This window comes from Aythya fuligula, chromosome 3 (genome assembly GCF_009819795.1).
Source record: "Aythya fuligula isolate bAytFul2 chromosome 3, bAytFul2.pri, whole genome shotgun sequence".
Classification (NCBI taxonomy): Eukaryota; Metazoa; Chordata; class Aves; order Anseriformes; family Anatidae; genus Aythya; species Aythya fuligula.
The window spans coordinates 61798412-61813859 of record NC_045561.1 but is presented as its reverse complement, the minus strand read 5'-3'; the positions used below and the strand labels follow the sequence as shown (position 1 = coordinate 61813859).

Sequence of the window (15448 nt, the reverse complement as noted above, 5' to 3'; positions counted from 1 at the left end):
GGTGGAAAAAATGAGTGAAGAAGATAGGCAGGAAAATCTGATCATGATGCAGAAGGGGTGGGTTGTCCCTGCTCTGCCGTGTCTCTCACAGCCAGTCCTAGAGGAGCAAGTTGCTGTCCTCTCTGTTCCCTTCTCTAACGTGGGCCCCACAGGGATGTCTTTTGGGGATGGATGCTCCCAGACCTCCTCTAGACCAAGCTGGTTCCTTCAGAGGTAGTGTCAGGAGTGCCTGGGGTGCTCACCGGCAAGTAGCTGCTGGCACATCTTCTCATCTAGAAACCAAAAAGAGGCTCCTCTTCAACTGGAAGTAGGGTCTGACTGTGAGAAGCGGCAGAGTTTTCCCTCGTGTCTGCCATTAGTGGAAGTGCCTGGCTACACTCTGAAGCAGAACAAGATATCGAGGAACGAAAGCTGGTGGAGGGGCGTGACGGGCTGCCTCATCCCCACCAGAGGTGGCACGAAGGCCCTGGTGACTTCAGTCCTTGTGAGGCCCCTCCACGCCTTCTTCTGGCTCACGAATTTCCTCAGGCATGCCTGATTTTTCTGCTGCGGTGGGTTGACCTTTACCCTGACCAACTTCCCTGCTCTGCAGTGCCCATGACTGTGCCCATCCCAGAGACCAGGATGTTAATGGTGGGATGAGGTCCTCTGTCTACGTCCTCTTAATCCACATCCCGCATGGCAGAGGGGCCAGCGTTGTAAGTGCAGGTCATTTTCCCTGTAGAAAACCCATTTCTGTGTCCCCCACAAAACAATTTTTGTGGAGCAGAAATACCCACCTTCACTGAACCTTGTTTTTTTTAACATGGCTGGGAGTTTTGGGCGTGTGTCTCCTGGCAAAGCCAGCAGCAGCCTAAACCTCATGCGGTGCTTTGGGCACTGAGGAGGTGTCACGCCGCTGGTGCTACGTGTGCCATGTGCGTGGCACAGTAAACCTGATATCAACTTGCAACCAATTATCTGGGTATAAAAATTCCCCTGCTCATCGTTTTGCCGTTAGAGACTCGCTGGTAAGATTTATGACTCTGGCGAACATGAAATACCATTTCCTTTTTCTCAGCATTACTGTGCGTGGCCTTGCTGGCTTTTCTTGTTAAACAGACTTGAGTTCACATGAGAGGGAATGTATTTTTGAACCTCTTTCCCATATGATTCTGCCTTTCTCCTTTCTGTTTGTAACGGCAAGTGAAAATAACCCACAAAACATTTTAATTCCTCTCGACTTTCCCCTGCTTGATGTGAACATGAAGATGGGGAAGCTAAGAGGCAGGCTCTTGACATGAGGCACCACATTGTCCTGTGCTTCATCTAACGTCTTCCACAGGCTCATGGAGACTTGCCTTCATCAGCACAGGGGTATGTGAAGTGCTTGTGGCCCACTCAGCATGCTCCAGTCCCTTTTGCTTATGGTTGCCTCTACAGGAGAGAGAAAAGCAGTATTTGCCCTCTGCTTGGTGGGGTTGGTGACCAGAAAGGGAGTCTTTTGGCTTTTTGTAGCACCTGTCTGCTCACATGAAGTGGTCACTGCTGGAGCTTGAAAACTGGGCACCTTCTACCTGACGGTTTGATGTGCAGTTGTTTTGTTCAGCATTTCCATGAGCTAAAATATAATCCCTTCACTCCATATGAGACTGTGGGGGACCACATGTACATCTTGGAGAAAGGCTCTCCTTATTTCTCCTGACCTCACATTAAGTATATCTGTCTTCATTTCACTCCCTAATGGGTTCAGACCACTGCCTGAACTTTCTGAGTTGACATACGCTCCTCCGCCTTCACCTGAAAATCAGTTTGCCTGAAGTTGTGAGATGGTGTTTTTTTTTCCTGAGTACAAAGAGGAAAGGAAGCAATGTTGAGCTGCTGCCATGTTTCCCAGTCACAGTCAGACATGGTTATTTTTGTATTAGAGCTCAGAGGAAAACCGGTGGAGATGCCAGATAAACCTTCCCAAAAAAAACATTTGTGTTAATACTTAAATATTGTTCATCTTTCACAGCATTTACTTATCTGTTTCCCACATGGTGAACCTTATGGGGAGTTTTTGTGGTTGACTGTGGCCCGTTCTTTCATTCTGCATGTTAACTGTTTTCTCAATTTGCATTTTTAAAAAGAAATTAGCAGTAAAAGTCTGACTGTGAAAATTGTTCAGAGCACGGAGCAGGAGCATCCTTTCAGCAGGGCAGGCATAAATTCTTGTGGTTCACGTGCTTTGGGGCATAAATTCAGTGAACTGCGTCATTTACTGCTGCCACAGGAAGCATCCTTACCCGAGAGACTCAGCACTGGCACATCCAGTATCATTTTCAGAGATTCCAGCCTCCGTGACAGCAATTTTATCCTCACTGCTGAACTCTCCCATTTTATCATCCAGTTTGTGTGTTTGTTAACCAAAATCTTTAAGGAGAAATATGCCAGATACCTGCATTTTCATCAGATTTGATCAAAAGCTGACTTTTATTATGTGTTGGTTTACTTCATGTTTGTTTGGTTTTTTAGTACTTTGCTGTGTGAGGCATAAATAATCAGCTTGTGCCATTTGGTAACGTGTTTATTGTTTGTGGGAGGCCTCACAGAATATATTAACCTCCTTTTACATCTAGCTGGGTCATACTCCCCAGGTGACATGTTTTCAATCGTGGCTTTATTTTAAGTCAAGTATATTCCAGTGATGAAGTCAGACAGATTTTACATAAAAAGGCTTAAAAGTTCGTGCTTTGCCACCCGTGAACCGCCGTCTCCCACCTCTCCTAGCGCAGCCTGGCTGATGTGTCACAGAGATAACAGCAACCAGAAGACAGGAGGGGGTGGAAAATTTCCCCCCCACACACAGCCCCCAGGCCCTCTGAGGGTTTTCCATTTAAGCCCAGTTGGTGCTGCTAAGTGCAGCTGGGGAAAACCAGCCTGCAGAGTGTGGAAGGATTCCTTACCGTGGGGGGTAGCAGAAGCTGCCTTCACCTTCATCCAGTCAGCAGTTGTCGTGCTGCATCTTCTGACGAGTTCGGTCGTGGTTTCTTGCCAGCCTGACTTCTGCAGTTTTGCTGTTGTCTGAACAAACAACTCGATCCTGTCTCCACTGACTGGTGACACAGGCAGCCCAGGTATGGGGAAGGCACGCTCGGTGGGTGCCTGCCCGCTCCCACCACTTCGGTCCACGTTGTGCATGTGAAGCGATGGATGAGCGTGCTGCTTCTCTCTGGAAGAACCACCTGGGCTGTCAGGAGGAAATGAAATGCACTGATAGGTGAAGCAGGTTGTGCGTCTTCCCTGACATAGGTATTAAGATCATCGTGGGTTTAATTTACAGATTACAGGGGAGATCCTGCGCTCGATGTCAGGAGGACTGCGAGTGCCTTCTTGGCCTCAGGCAATCCTTCAAGCAGTTGCAAACTACAAACGTTACAATGAAGCTGTCTCAACCAGAAAGAAATATCCTTCAGCTTCACTTGAAAACACACAAAATGTGAAGAAAGCATGTTTGCTAATCTCTCGTAGCATTATGTGTAACAGACCAGGCTCCTTGCTTGATGTTACTGGAACTGATTTCCACACGCTTTTGTGCAGCAAACATTGCGCCCCATCAAGTGCGGCATAACTTTAGAAAACACGGGTTCTGTTTACACATTTGTGCTTTCTTCTTCCTGTTCTCTGGTGTGCAGCCTTCCTTAAATACTTTTTTCTCCTGCCTGTAAGAAGCACACCAGCACATCTTGTCACGTGGGTTCACTTCGCTTAGCCCTAATTTTATCCTGCGTTCGTGTGTGTGCTAACCCAGCTGTGTGTTTGGTGCTCCCCTCCCTCGTTGTCTGCCCAACTTCGCTGGCTTTCATGAGAGTGATTGCACTATTTTCTGGGTTTGAAAAAACTTTCCTGCTAACCAGAGTAATAACCCAGGTACATTCATCTCATTCTTCTCAAATCATCTTTCTTGGTTTGCTTATTGCAAACCAAAGAACTTATCAGTTTTCTTCCTCCTAAGCATCAAAGCTCTTGTTATTTTACGTTAACAACAACCTCTCTTTGAAACACACCCCCTGTATAAGACAAATCCAGGCTGGACAGTGTTTTCTTGCAGTAAAGAGTCCTTCAGCCTCCTGCATCCTTCTGCCAGCCGTGGTTGTCTGGTGCACCTTGCTTTATGTTTGCATTCTTCAGTGCTAACTTGAGTCCTCAGGCCCTCAAAAAAGAAAGGGGGAAAAAAGGTAACATGGTTCAAAAATATGCAAGAGGTTGTTATAAAAAAAAAAAAAAAAAAAAAGAAAAGAAAAAAAAAACACGTCTGGTTTGAGTGTAGAGTGCACCTTTGTCCCTGCGCAGCATCTAGCTCTTCCTGTGCTGCGTGCCTGGCCAGCCAGCAACTGAAAATGCTGAAACCTTCCTTCGTTGGATGTACTGCTGGCTCTTCATTCCATATAAGCTCGGTTTTCATGTATTCTTTTTATGTTTTTAGTAATTGGCTTGTTTCAGAAAGGAAATGCTTTTATGAAATGGAAAGCATGAAGCAGCCTTCATGTCGAGCGTAGGCAGGGGCTTAGGTTTCATTCTACCCTAAGCTGACCCCTCGGCCGAGAGATTCCTGCTTTCATGTTTTAGATCATGTGTAAAACCTGATGCTGTCTGGATCATCCTGTGCAGGGCAAGGATATCTGGGGAGCATGGGGAGAGATATGGAGCGAGACATTTGCAGAAGGGAATGAAATGTTTGGGATGCAGCCTCATGCTTTCTTACAGCAGTGGACATCAATCACACCTTCTCAGAAAAGCGTGGCACTGAGTCTTCCTCCTCCCCTCCTTTTATTTTGTTTCCCTCTTCCCCACTTCTGTTTATTCTCCTGCTCTTCTGATACGCCACAGCAAGTGCAATTTTAGCTCAGAAAATAACTTGTCCTTGAAAAAGCAGACACTTGCCTGGTTTTATTCCTTTGGCTATTGAGTAAACAGCAGTTATTTTTGTTCTAGGAGTGATTTATGACTGAACAGATTTGCAGTTTATATTTTTAGTTTTATAGGCAATTTAGATAATGTATATTTGTGACAGTAAATATTTTGTCCTCTTACAGTCTGTCAATGAATGTTATGCCCAGTTATATATAAACGGAAGAGATGCAAGCGTTGTTTTCGTAGAGTAGCCTTATGATTCTTTTCAAGTGCCCTTACAGGTGATGCTTAAATGTAGCACAATTTTGAGCATCTGCTGTAAATCACCTAGAGGGGTGCCATCCAGAAGAAATAACCTGCTTTTCCTAAGAGATCCAGTCCTCCACAAGGCTTGGAGTAGAATGCTGTCACATCAGCATTCAGAAAGTATTGAAGTTTTTTATCAAGAGCTGTACACTTATAAAAACCAAACCCTTTCATTTTGCACTTCGTGTTGTTTTTTGATTTGATTATGGGGTCAGTAAACATTTCTCAAGAAACCAGAAGTCTTTACTGAAAAGTTCATTTTGCAAATTGCAGAAAAAATGGTAGTAGTTTAATAAAAAGGCTAAGCCGTATTTTTATTTTTCTCCTCACCTCCTCCCCCTTTTATCTAGCCGGAGTAGGTGGTAATTCTGCAGATACAGCCCTTAGGGTGATCTTGGGAAGATGCATACATGCCACTGATTGTTCTGCTACTGTCCCCTTCTGTTCAAAAGCAAATTGTCTTCCTTTTCACTCCCAGTCAGCACCTTCAGTCAAATAAATACTATTTGAGCATTCCAGCATTTTTTTCCAAGAAAGCAGCAAAGCGTTGGGCACCGTCGCTGGTGCAACTTCAGCTTGAAAATCCCTGTAACTTAAAACCAATTACTTCTCCTTCCACAAGTATTTCCTTCCCAGCCTCCTCCCTGACCACTTCAGAGCATGACCGCTTCCTTGGTAAACAAGGGAAGCCTTTTCTGGGGCGTTTGGGATCGGGCGGTGCGTGGGATTTGGGCTGGGTGCCGATGCTGAGGCTCGGGCGCTGGGTGCTTGCACCTCTTCCAGCCCCAGCGCTGCTCCCTGCGGCCCTCCCCAAACATGAGGGCCTCCTCCCCGGGGTCTGAGCCCTTGTGCATCGGCAGCAGCACGCTGAATTGCCTGCAGGAACGTGAACCTTGTTCTCCCTCTCCGGTTGTTTTGGTGCTGCCTTGCAGTAGCGTTCCCACAGGGTGGCTGGAGGAACACGGCATGCGTTGCATTAACCTGGGGGTACCAAACTGCACCGGTGGCGTTTCTTTTCTGAAGATACCCACTATAAAATAAAAACCGAGAGACAATTGTCATGTTAATGACTTAAATTCCTTGATAAAACCAAAGCTTTGGCAAAAGCCAGTATTAATCTGAAGTCTGTTAGATCATCTTGCTCATTTTGTTGGACCTCCATCCTGGTGTGATGTGCAGAGCTTTCGTAGTTCGTGTGCACAAGCATGTGCATGCCTACGGTAAGACCTGCTAGACTAATCTCAGAAGTATCTATTTTATAATTCTCGGGGGGCTCATTTGGCTTGGTGCTACACCAACGCAAGAAAAACATAGTCTTTGATATAAGGCATCTGCAGTCTAAAGGTAAGATGTACGTTATTGGCGTAATGTAATTGTCATCTTTGACATAGAGACCTTCTATGTTAAAAAAAATGCTCCCACACTAACTGTGTTTAGAACTGGAAGGAAAAAAACAGAGGAGTTTTGTGAGGAGTCAATGCTTGAATTTTTTAATGGGTGCCTTTATTTTATTTTAGGTTGATACCGACTGAGTTTCCAGAACATTGCCCTGCAAAGCTTTGGAGGGCCACTTCTTAATGGATTGCTGTAGCCTCTTAATTTCTCCATTGATCCTGTTCCCTGCATCGTGAGAACATTTTAGCCAGCGCCGAACCTAGAAAAGTTACATGTAAGTCATGACTCAAATTCCTTGCTATTTAAAGAAGAAGAAAAAGAGTTTTGGGAGGCAAGGTGGAGGCAGTAAACATCATACTTCAGAAAAATACTGTAAAAGCTGTAATTCAACAGCAAACATTAGCTGGCGAATAAATTGTTATTGAAGTAGTTTCTTGCTTTTTTAACTTAAATGGTGATTGTCATTTTGAAGGCTTTTCTAAGTGTTCTGCTGCCATAGTAAGCCTTAGCAAAAAGTACTCAAAATAGCTTCTCTTCACCCCATCCCCCTAATTACGTGTAGGTTTTCTCCACAACTGGATACGTTTGTGTGCATTTACTTTGCTGCGTTGGGCTGAAGGCACACGTGCTCCGTGTGAGTTTGGATGCCATCAGCGGGACTGTAGGCATCCCTGTATTTTTCCCATCATAAAAACCGTATCATCCTCTTTGCTGGGGTTTCCAGAATGGTTCCTTCGGGGGAGCCTTGGCTCTGTGCTGCTTCTCCTTTCAGACTGCTGCCCTGAAAGGCTCTGTACGCATCAGTAGTGTCTGCACTGCCAACTCCAGCTCCTTGCAGAGAGCTGCTTGTGTGGGGCACAGAGCTGGCTGCCCCGCCAAAAGCCAGGGCTGACACACAGCAGCAACAGACATGAAAAATGCTGCCCTCACGGGGTGGTCATCCCGCCCAGGAGTGTTGTTCAGGAACCTGCAGGTTTGTTAGCAATTGTTGGTGAAATCCCACTGCCTGCCTGCATGCTCGTCACTCAGGAGGGGCAGGGCATGGACATGGCGTGTTTGTACCTGCTTCTGAATGCAGACAGAAAATGTGATTGATGCAGGAAGAACTGTGCTTGGCTGCACAGGCTGTGGTGGGGTGGAGGAAGCTGTGCACAGATTTACTAGGGACAAAAGGGGGCTGAAGACCCCTTCCAACCTGCCCTGTGTGGGTATTTCCTGGTGTGTGTTGTGTACGTGGATGTTTCCTCCCAGGATGAGGAGCGGCTGTGGTGCCATGCACACATTTACCCTCAGCGTGGTTAAATCTTCCTCTGAGGCTGCATGTAGTGTCCTTCTGGGAAGGGGTCAGTGGGCTGCTCTAGAGGGGAGCAATTGGCTTCACCCTTTTTTAAGCAGTCCTGGAGAGGGATCCATGGGATGGAAGGAGCCTCTGGAGCATTGCGAGGATGGCATGGATGTGGTGGGCTGTGCAATCCAGAGGATGGGACACCCCAGAGCCACCGAGCTGGGAAAAAGGCTTAAGTACAACTTCAATTTTATATATTTATATATAAATAAAAAGCAAATCCCATTGTGGCTGGGAGGTTTTTGTTTTCTGGCTGGTGGCATAGAGCAGCTTGGCAAAACATCATCTGAACCAGAGATGATTCAGAATTGTGGTTCGCAGTGTTGTGCTGGCTAGCAGTTGCCAGCATCAGTTGTGCCGTAATCCAGGACTCTAAACAGAAGAGAAAACATGGGAGGGAAGAGAAATCGGACACAAAACCCATCGCCCAGCTTCAGAGCCAGGGCTGCTCAGCTCACACCACACTGCCTTTCAGCAGCAGCGATGCTCCTTAATCTCGATGCATCTGAATCCTGCGTCGCCCGAGCTCTGCGCTCCCACCTGCCCGGGCAGAGGTGACAGCCGGCAGCTGGTCGGGTAACGCCACCAGAAAAACCACAGGGGAATCTGGGGAATGAGCGGTCACGCTGGTGCGAGGCGCAGGACTCACCCCAGCCTCTATAAGGACATCTGCTGTCCAGTGACCGCGCAGATCTTAAATCTTGTCACGCTGCCTGTGGGGTCTGGATGTTTCCGAGCCACAGCTACCGAGCGGCAAAAGGACAGAAGTGGGAATTTCTTTAAAAACACTGGAAGATGGGGGAGGATACGGGGGATTGCAACTGGAAGTAAAAGAAGGAATGTTTTCTTCTTTTCATTTTTCTCCTGAAATAAGCACTGACATGCTGGTCAGCAAGGCTGGCATCCTGCCCTTGTTTTTTCACCGCAGTAATAAATTCATGCTCTGCAGCTTAATGACTAATCGGGGCAGGAGAGTGAAGTCAACCACTCATTCTGGCCAGTTTTGCTTGAGTGCTTGCTGACACCATTCTTAATCTTAGGAACTAATTTGTAATATTGCTTCTCAAAAAAAGTTGTATTTTAGAAGCAAAGAATTTATGTTAGAAGTCTACCTCATGTGAGGTACTTTGTTTGCTTTCTTGACACTACAAGCAGCACTCAAAACTAAAACGAAATTCTATTGCAAAAGGAGTGCTGGATTTTTTAACGCTTATGGGAAGTTGATTTTTAAAGAGAAGAGACAACATTTTCTGGTGTTATCAGCAGAAATAACAATGAAACTCTAGGCAGAGGAGAAAGGGAATTTGCTGTCAAAGAGACCTTAGAAGGTGTTCTGTTGATTTTGTTTGCTGGAAAAGGGGGAGTCTTGCCATTTCATTATGGGCTTGTCAATAAATGGTGCAGCTATTAGACAAACCCCCAGTAGCACGCATTGTCTGACTGTGTGAGAATTTTGGATCGCACTTGAAACATGTTTCTAGTGCCTGTCTTAAGGGAAGGAAACTTAAAAATATGAGTTGTAGCAGCTAGGCAGGCAGAAACAACCCTTTGTTCATTAGCCCTACTTAGCAGCATTGTCATGGGACTTGGAAGCCTTATTCACAATTTCGCAGGCTTTTCTCATGGTTTCTGAAAAGCCTGTAATGAGGCATCTTGCAAATACACTAATAAAAACCCTTTCAGAGGAACTAACCAAAAAAATGGCATCCTTCTTAGCAGATGTGAAGAAGCAGACAGAAACTGGATGGACATAAATGGAGAAAAACACCCGTTCCCTGTCCACAGCCAAAGCAAGCTGGTAGAAGTGCATAGGAAGTTTTGTCCTGCTGTTTCTCGTGCCGTGAATAATCAGAAATCTCTGTTTCCAAGAGTAAAGCCATGGCCGAGGACCAAATAAAGTTGAAAAGCAGAAGGATTTAGAAGCTGTCATAAGCTTTGTGCCTTCCTTATTTATTTTTACTGTGTCTGTGCTCAAGATACACCAAACCTTTGGAACATGCCACGTGCTCTGACTCCTGGAGGTGCAGGTGTCACCTCGTAGGTCATCGGCTGGGGTTGCAGTGGTTCCACGAGCAGACCTGTGCTGGGGGAGCTGGGCACAGGGCAAGCCATCAGGTGCTCCCTTGGTTTCTCAGTGTTATTCACAAGCCTTCCATCTGGCTTTTTGATAACAAATGCTGCTTGTAGCAATTACCTTGTTACAGCAATTCCAACAGAAAAAAAAACCACTGAATTTTCCCTTGTTAATTAGCCCTGTTGGAGAGAGCTTGACCTAGCTGTAACAGTCATATTGTTCTTGCTTTTCCCAGGGTGCGGTGTATTTAGTAAGCACGTACACCTTTCCCCTCTTCCATTGATTATTCCATTTTTATAATGCTAGTAGGATTCTGTTTGATGTGATCTCTGTAAAAATAATATCTCTTGATGTTTTAATTTAAAGCAGAAGTCTTCTCCCTTGTTCTGACAGAGCAGATTGCTAAACGCCGTTACAGTACATGTGCGAAGATAAGAAAAAAAAACACATTTCTCTTGGTCCCCTGGGAGTTAATCACGGCAAGGTTAGACCGTGCGCATAATGAGGGAGTGCAGGATTTAAGAAGAAGCTGTGCTCTTGGCTGAGACACGGCTCCTGGGTCGTGGACGTGAACTATCGCCAGCGGCACCGCACGTGCAGGGCCCTGCTCGGATGGTCGGGCACTCACGGTGCCTTCCTGCAGATGTGCAGAGCTGCTCACAGTGATTTCAACGCTACCCTTGCACTTCTCGCTTTGTTTTACCCAGCTTTCTTTTCCTTTACAAGCAGCAAAAATAACATACCAATCAATGGCATTCTGAGCGTAATAAATTGTCCTAATTGGGACTACTTACGCCGTGCTGAGAATTCAGTGAGGGCCTTTAAGTGCTTTGTTCAAAAAAAAATCACAAACCCTAAACTCAAACTCAGAAAAACTCTACGTGAAATTCACATTTGCTAGGTATGAGCTCTTCAGAATATTTCAATTTTTAAAAAAAAAGATTTCTTGAAATTTGTCCTGCGACCATCTGTAGGCAGATGTAAATAATGTGAAGTTTGAAGATGCAGATTTTGGTGTCATCCGCCTACCACCAGGGACTGGGAAAAAATGTTATCTTTTTTTAAATCCGCGCTAAAAGGTCAGGTAACTTTATTGAATTAAAAAGGAAATCAAATTTCTGAAGATGATGTCACATACTTGTGAAAGCCTACTCACCAAACAGTCGTAACTCTGGTTACCAAATCCCACCCAGCTGTTCCCAGGCAGAATGCCTGTGGCCAAGGACAGAGGTTTTCTTATCTTACTGAGCAGTCATCACCGGCCTTTGGTGTGAGATGTGGTCATATCGGCCACAAAATGTCATTTTTAAAATAAAGGTCCCCTCTCCGCTGGTGTTTGTGTTTTTGTGTGGTAGCACGGAGCTTGGGCTTTCATGGTCACTTTGGGAGTGCCTATATCTGACTTGGAGCATAATGGAGATGGGGATGAGAGACACTCACTCAGTGCTGAACCTGGACACTGCTGGTGTTTCCACACCACATCCAAGATTATTTTGGAAATGGGGCCTTTGTCCTGGCAGGGGCTGCCACACGTCCACGGGTTCATCTGTACGGATGGGCAACTCCTCTTTGTGCTGAGCTCTGCTGCCAATGTCTTGAGGGTTTTCCTGTTGGTATGTGTCACTGTCACATCAGGGTGCTTTCTGTGCCACACTGGTGGCAGCAGTGATGTTACTACATGGGCATTGTGATTTTTATAGTCTGTTTTCTTGTTGGGGATTGGAATCTGCCTGTGGGTTTTCTGAGGGCTGGCTATGAAGTCCAAGGGTTGACACCAGTCAGCAAGCAATGCCATTTTTATGGCGGAGAAGGAGCTTTCTTACCTGTTTGATGGTGCTGGCATGGCAGATGGTGAGTGGTGGGCTGTGCCTGCCAGCCCTGAGGCAGGGCTGGGTGCTGCCAGCACCGTCACTGGTGCAGGCACGGGGCACATCCCACCACAGGGGCCTCCACAGCCTCCCCAGCAACACCCTTGGTCTCTGTGCTCACAGCCAACAAAAAGCGTTTCCACAGAAGCACACAGAGTAGTGTGGGTTGGAAGGGACCTCAGAGATACCGAATTCCAACTCCCCTGCCATGGGCAGGGACACCTCCCCCCAGCCCAGCTTGCCCAAAGCCCCATCCAGCCTGGCCTTGAGCACCTCCAGGGATGGGGCATCCACAGCTTCTCTGGGTAACCTGTGCCAGGGCCTCACCGCCCTCAGTGAAGAATTTCTTCCTAATATCTAATCTATATCTACCCTCTTTTAGCTTAAAACCATCATCCCTTGTCCTATCCTGACACCCCCTGACAAAGAGTCCCTCCCCAGCTTTCCTGTAGGCCCCCATTAGGTACTGGAGGGCCCCTATGAGGTCTCCCCAGAACCTTCTCTTCTCCTGGCTGAAAAACCCCAACTCCCTCAGCCTCTCTTCATAGGAGAGGTGCTCCAGCCCTCTGGACATACTTGTAGCCCTCCTCTGGACTCGCTCCAACAGCCCATATCCTTCTTGTGCTGGGGGCTCCAGAGCTGAACGCAGTGCTCCAGGGGGGGTCACACGAATGCAGAGGAGAGGGGGAGAATTGCCTCCCTCGCCCTGCTGACCACCTGCTTTTGATTCAGCCCAAGGTACAGTTGGCTTTCTGGGCTGCAGGTGCACACTGACGGCTCATGTTCAGTTTTTCATCCTCCAACACCCCCAGGTCCTTTTCTGTGAGCCTGCTCTCCATCCATTCATCACTCACCCAGTGCTGCCATCCAGGAGAAAACTTCTTCTCAACTAATTAATCTGATTAATTAACCAGATTCTCCCGCTGCCTGCCTTTGAGAATGTGTAAAGCTGGTGACTGCTGCCATCACTGCGGCTGTCCTTTGGTGCAGCCAGATGCTCCTTGGCACTGCCAGCATCACTGGACCTGAGGCAGCCTGGACGTCCCACCTGGCCGACCAGAGGCTGCTTTTGATAAGCATTTGCTGCTAATATATCAGTTAATTTTCTATATATATAAAAAATATATCTCCATATGCCATCAGAAGATGAATTATTTTGGTGCTTGTCCCCGTTTGGCCCTCGATCACTTGCTGGTTGGTGGCTCCGGAGGTGGATGCGCCGTGTGGGCGTGCGGTGCCCTCCGCCTGTTGACTCGGCGTTGCGGCGCCGTGGGGCTGGCTTTGTGCCGCCGCAGGTGACAGGCTGCGTGTGCGTGTACATTTGTGTGTACGTCTGTAGGTTTGTGTGTGTGTGTGTCAGCCCGAGGCACTGAGTCACAGCCCGCTGGCCCGGCACTTCCTCCTGCCGCAGGGGACACGACCCGCGGCCCCGGGGGCGGGCGGCAGCACCCTGCCTGCTCTCCTGCCTCCCCCAGGACACCTCACCTGCCGCCGCCGAGCTTTTTTAATATAAAACACTGCGAGAGGGTGACGGTGAGCTCAACTTTCTCTCTAACCCAAACCGGTGAAAAGTAAAATCCATCTCACCGCATCAGTTTTGTTTTCACTGCTGTTTAAATCTCTCCTTTCCCTCTGGCAGAGCTCTGCACAGTCATTACGCGCCCGGCTTGGGGGTGGTGTGGTTGTTAGCTCAGTGGTGTATGACCCATTTATTTTCATAATACTTAGATACCTGCGCTTCTACGGCGCCCATCTCGCGTTCCTGCACCCCGCGTCGTCGCCAGAAAGGCATTCACCTGATTTCGGCAGCGCCGCGGAAAGTGCCGGGTGCCCAGAGCCGCCGGCTGCCTGCGTGGCTCGGTGCCGGCCGCTGTAGGATGGTGGGCTGGAAGACATCCCTAGCTGGCCATCGGTGAGCAGGTGAAGGGCAGGTGAAGGTGCGTTTCCCTGCAGCTGACACGTTGCCTTAAAATACGAGGTTAAACGCGTATTGCGAGCTCATGGGACGGGTTTCCTGTTGTCATTTGCAAAGAGCTCCGAAGCGCGAGTGTGGCAGCGTGGCTTTCCCGGCCACATCGCCATGCATTTCCAGGGGCAGCGAGGTAATTAATGACAGCAGACTGTCAGCTCGCCCCATCTCCAGACGTGGCCTCACCAATACTCGTATTTAGTCTGGTCTTAAGACAGACCTTTTCTCTTTATTTCTTTTTTACTCAGCTAATTGGGTTGGCTTTCTGCAGGATTTCAGACGATAATTAGGTTCATACTTGTGTCGCCTTGCGGAGCCGGGTAAATGGAAGGAGTCAGGCATAGGAGAGGAGGGTAAACCAGCATTGTAGTGGATACAGGAGTTTCATGGATAAAATTAAAAAGTAATATGCAAAGCAACTTGAAGTAAAGTGGATTTAAACATAATGAAATCATCCTTGACAGCAATTTGTTTGAAGTTCTTCTACTATTATGAGTGTAAAGGGATTTTTTTTTTAATTGCCGGTTTCTGGGTAGAGTATTGAGCATAATTTCTCACAGGTAAGCGAAGCATTAACTCCTTGTGCATCATTAATTTGGGGCTGGGGTGTGGGGAGAAACTGAGAGTTCGAGAGAGGCATCTTCTCTATTTCCTCATTTGAAAATTGATTAGTGGTTAGCTAACTTCGAGAGGAACTCCATCGGATCACTGAAAGAAAGCAATTAATTACAAGCATGAAAATCCCATAGGATCCCTGACGTAGGAGATAAACGCTGTGTGTGAATATCTGCCGGTGATGGTTAACAGAATATCGTGACACTCTACATACAAATTGGAAAAAAAGTAACAGCAATTAGCTAGTTTGCATCCCTTGTTCAGATGAGCCGTGAGTTCTGGGTTTTTTGCTTTTATATACTTTTGCTGTAGGTGTTGGAAGTGTGGGTGGCCAAGAAGAAGCAGTGGTTACAATAAGATTTTCCATTTATTGCCCTTTGTGTACAACTAAAAATAAGATTCAAATGCTTCAGAACTTGTAGAGCAAGCATAATCGTTCTGTTAGCTCTGATGACTGGCTTGCATGCAGCTTCATCTCTGTCTGGTGAGTCCTGTGCTTGAATACTTGTAAATGTGTCTGTTGGAATGAGAGAGGGAGTTTATTTGCAGTGTTGTCTAGCTGTGTTAATTCATCAGCTTCTTGTTTTTTTATTTAAAAAAAAAAAAAAAAAGAAAGAGGAGTTGGGCTTAGTGCATAAGTAAGAGGTGGTGATGAAAGAATTTTGGAAGCGGAATTGTGCTGTGATCTGGAAAAAACAGCTTTAGAGAGGACTGAAAGATCTTTAAAATCAGCCCTCCAACACTTCTCTGGCGTAACTTGAACTGCTGATCCAGAACTTCATCTTCTGGGAAAAAAATAGAAAATAAAAAGGAAATCTGTACAAATCTGCTGAGCACCAAGAAACAAATTCTCAGTGTTATCTTTTGACACGTAAAATCCTTTTGGTTTGGTTTTAGGGTGATGGTACTGAAATCTGCTGTCTCGGTGGCTTTTCCAGGTAGTTGCACCGGTTAGGAATTCGCTAAATTAGTTGAAATATATTGAGCTACTAAATCTGTTA

The 15448-nt window shown here is 46.7% G+C and overlaps 1 protein-coding gene across 5 annotated transcripts in view; it reads left to right on the top strand.

Moving 5' to 3' along the window:
* The window catches only part of BACH2 (BTB domain and CNC homolog 2), a 184010-nt gene that overhangs the window by 96748 nt on the left and 71814 nt on the right, over nt 1-15448 (top strand). For all 5 annotated transcript variants that reach the window (XM_032184055.1, XM_032184051.1, XM_032184052.1 and 2 more), the window contains exon 4: nt 6699-6850. The gene's annotated coding sequence lies outside the window, so the exon portion shown is untranslated. The remainder of the gene's footprint in view (nt 1-6698; nt 6851-15448) is intronic.